Source organism: Quercus robur, chromosome 3 (genome assembly GCF_932294415.1).
Source record: "Quercus robur chromosome 3, dhQueRobu3.1, whole genome shotgun sequence".
In the NCBI taxonomy this organism is placed as follows: Eukaryota; Viridiplantae; Streptophyta; class Magnoliopsida; order Fagales; family Fagaceae; genus Quercus; species Quercus robur.
Window position 1 is genome coordinate 6,973,150 of NC_065536.1, and position 4,024 is coordinate 6,977,173.

At 31.7% G+C, this 4,024-nt stretch overlaps 1 long non-coding RNA gene across 2 annotated transcripts; it reads left to right on the forward strand.

The window, feature by feature from the left end:
* The first annotated feature begins 2,088 nt into the window (after nt 1–2,088).
* Nucleotides 2,089–3,460, forward strand: LOC126716875 (uncharacterized). Of its 2 annotated transcripts, XR_007652311.1 has the most exons (3): nt 2,102–3,064; nt 3,150–3,241; nt 3,376–3,460. It is a non-coding gene; the product is annotated as an uncharacterized LOC126716875 (long non-coding RNA). The 2 variants fall into 2 exon arrangements; XR_007652310.1 differs by having other exon boundaries at nt 2,089–3,241.
* The last annotated feature ends 564 nt before the right edge of the window (nt 3,461–4,024 follow it).

The following is a 4,024-nucleotide window of genomic DNA, read 5'->3' on the forward strand; positions in this document are numbered from 1 at the left end:
AAATGAGAACTCATTAGAACGACCACGAAGCTAGTTGATACAAATTAACTGCAAAGTACGTTTATCGTCAAAGCCTCCTTCAACAAAACATAAGGAAAAGAAGGGACGACTAGGTAAATTTAACTCATCACAATGCGGAATAGTTAAAGCATAATGTTTAAAGTTTTGAAAAATCGAAAGCCGCTTAGTAATAGTTGCTTTTTTTTTTTTTTTTTATCATTATTTAATTTGGAAGACAGTAGTGATACACATTACACAATAAAATCATTAAAGAAAATATTTTATTAATGTGTCTTTAAAGCGAGCATTAATAAATTATTTTTAAAAAAGTAAATAAAAAAATTACTAACTTTTTTTAAAAAAATTTTAATATTTTATAAAATATTTTTAAAAAATAGACAATTAATGTGTAGTTTAAAGATATATAGGTAGTGGCAAAGCCAAGGTTTTAGTTTTGGGGGGGGGGGGGGGGGCAAAATTGAAAGACTAGATTGAAAGTAAAATTAATCTAAATATTACTAATCAATATAAATAACAAAATAGATAAACAATTATATACTAATGTAATTGTCATACAAGATCAAATATAATATAAACTTTAATTTATATTTGCATACCTAGTTTAATTTACTCAATTGGAAGATTTGCAAAATATACCTTGATACAAGTTTGTTTAAAATTTGATTTGAAAATCATTATTTTGATTAGGCTTCATCATAATCTCAATTGCTTACAAGTACACATTTTATATAATTAAAATAAATAAAATCACTTCATAGTTAATAACAATCAAATTAAGAGATTAATTTAAAGACATAGAAGTTAAACATGTGATTTGATTCCTCAAAATAAATCAATGTAAAAGTGTTAAGGATATAAAAATATACCTGCAAAGTTGTACTTTCTTGGCCTTGAATACTCTTAAAAAGTTATGTAAAATTCAATATTTCTTTCTCTATTCTTTTAAGTGGTAAGAACTAAGAAGTTAAAATTTTGGTCTATGGCAAAAATGAAGTGTTTGAAACTGTGAAAAAGTTAAGATAGAAGAGAAAACAATTAGGAGGCTAGGGTTTTAGTTTGATATAAAAGGTCTTAAATATTATTTTTTATTATTATGATGATGTGGATACCCTAATTCAAAGGAAATAATTGTGTGACAAAGGCACCAGGGGGTAAAAAAAATTGCAGTTACTCAAGAACATGCGGCAGGAAAAAAAAAAAAAAAAAAGGAATATGGTTTTTAAGTGGGACCCAAAAAACGTAGTTTTGTTTAAAAAGACAAATAAACCTATGGCACGTTTGTGTTATTTCTTATGGAACCTATACATGGAAAAAGACAAAATAGTGTTATTTGTCCTCTTAGTATGGAACATTTGAGGTCAAAATGGCAGGTATTGTAAATTGCAATACTATGGTGCAGTTTGGATAGCCCGTTTGCGTTTTCTTCCTGCGTCTCCTTCTTTTTTTTTTTTTTTTTTTTTTCTCCCCAGCCGCAACTGTTGACCCGGTCAGTTATGAACAGTGCACTTGTGCACTGTTCACAGGTCCCACAAACTCCACTTTTTATCAACTTTTTCATTAAAAATGGGTCCCACAGCACTATTCACATATTTAAAAATTATTTTGCTACAGTGTTTTCAGTTTCAGTTTTCAGTTTCAACAAAAATAAGCTCAATCCAAACGGACCCTATATAGGATTTTTATTGGGAGGTCTTCCGCCGACCCCTGGGGGGGGGGGGAACTGCCCCTCTCGACCCCCCTGCCTCCGCCCCTGTAAATAGGGTATTTGGTTTATATTTTCAAATAACAATTTTCAATTTTTAAATAACATTACATATATTTTTACACACTTTTTTATTCACATATATTTTCAAATAACAATTTTTAATTTTTAAACACTTATACTGATAAGGACCCATTAACTAAACCTTTAAAAAAAAATTTCTATCTTGCAGAATTCTTGTCAGTCACTTTAATACAGATATGGAAATTCATATCCCGTGCAATACCTCAAATCCTAGCCTTCCATTCAATCTAACGGCTCTAAAACAACTCCACGTCATCAATCCGCGTGACTTAGAAAACAAAATTTAAAAATTCACCCTCATTCATTCTTCTTCTCTTCTTCTTTTTTCCTATTCATATCTCTCTCTGCAACTCTTCACTCCTCCGTTCTCTACTTCACTCTAAATTTCAGAATTTTCAAAAAATCCCTTAGTCACTGTTGCTGCTACCACTATCTCGCCAAACCACCATCATCACATGGACCAAGTCTCGAACCAATCACCATTACGCCACCCACAAGCCACCGTTGCGGCCTCTCTCTCCCCCAACGATCTATCAACCCCTGCTACGCCTTCACTTGCTCCACTGCCTAGCATCTTCAAACTGCACCGCCGGCACTGTCACTTCTCAATAAGTTTTCTCTCTGATTTTTCATGTATATTGGGAACACGAAAGAAAATAATTATAATTTGACATTGCAATCTTTTCGATTTTTTTTTTTTTTTTGGTTAGTTATGAGCTTAGGGATTGAAATCAGATGGTGGGTTTTTTGGCTGTGGGATTTGTGGGTTCTTTTAATCTGGGTCTTTTTTTTTTTTTTGTAAAGTTGTGATTTTTTTTTTTTTTCATTCCCATGGTGGTGATTTGTACTGAGAGCCAAGAAATTTTTGATGGGTATATTGTTTTGCTCAGTATTATGGGTTGGGTTATTTATTTATGAACTAGAACAGAATTTTAATGCTTCTTCATTGTTGAACTTGAAAGGCACTATGACTCTATGAGTACCTTTATTTAACTTAAGTTGGACATATAGGTGATATATATGGACAATTTAGAGTCTTGATTTTTTTTAGTAGGGTATTGCAAAGAAGATTGGGCATATCAAAATCTGCTGGTGATTAGAATAATTCATTATTACAAAACTTGCATCAATGTGAAGTTCTAAATTTATACAGTACTTTAATGTATTCATTTGCAGTTAGATGGCATTAGATTTGATGATGGAGAGTCTTCATTGGAGGTCTCTCAAAGTTGAAAAGGTAGATTTTGCAGTGCACAGGTACTGTAGCATTAGCGGAATGCTTACCTTTTGTACTTGTTGGTTGTGATCTTGCTAGTAGTAATCTGGGTTGGTTTTGATGTAGCTTGTTGGAAAGCTATAGCAAGAGCTAAAGACCATGGGTGTGATTCTTGTTGCAGTGATACTAGGCAATTTGACAATGGTAGTAAACAAAAGGTACTAAAGACTGATGCCTTTCAGTGTATCATTAAATATTCATAATATGATTTGGTTTACAACATTTTTGTGGTAATGTGCTCTCAATTTGTAGTAATACTTGAAATTGATTGCACTTAAACCTTTTAATGTAGGTTTGATAGTTCATGTACAGGCAAAATTGGTTGTTTCTTTGCTAAGTTCAGTGTATTCATTGGCTAGCTATGCTAGCTCTTGATATAAATCCCCCCTCCAAGTTTGTTCATCATCTTAATAGTAATATTCTTGTTTTTCTTAGCATTGTTTCTACTATTCAATATTTCTTAGCACCATTTTTTCTGAATTGGTGGCTCAATAATCTCAGCATGTTTAAGTAAAGGCTGGCACTAACGGGCTACCAATGGTCAAGCCACTTGAGATCGATGAAGAATATGATTTTGAAGCAAACACATTTTTTTACTCTTTTCTTAGTGTGGAAATTATATATTCTACTAGGGGAAAAATTGGTCTCGTAATCAAAGTCTATGTTTCAATAGAACTCTTGTTATCTGGTTATATGTTTCAATAGAACTCTTGTTATCTTGTTATTTGTCCTTGTAATCAAAGTATACATTTCAATGGAATTTGTACTCTTTTGGAACATTTTTTTTTTGTGTTTATTTTAATATTGCATTTGTCACTAAATTGGTTACTCAATTATCTGCTATCTATTGATTTTGATGAAAAAAAAAGTTTCAAGAAAAGTCTCTTATCATCCTTTTTATGAAATCAAAACTACCATAATTGACTAATGGCTTGGTAAAA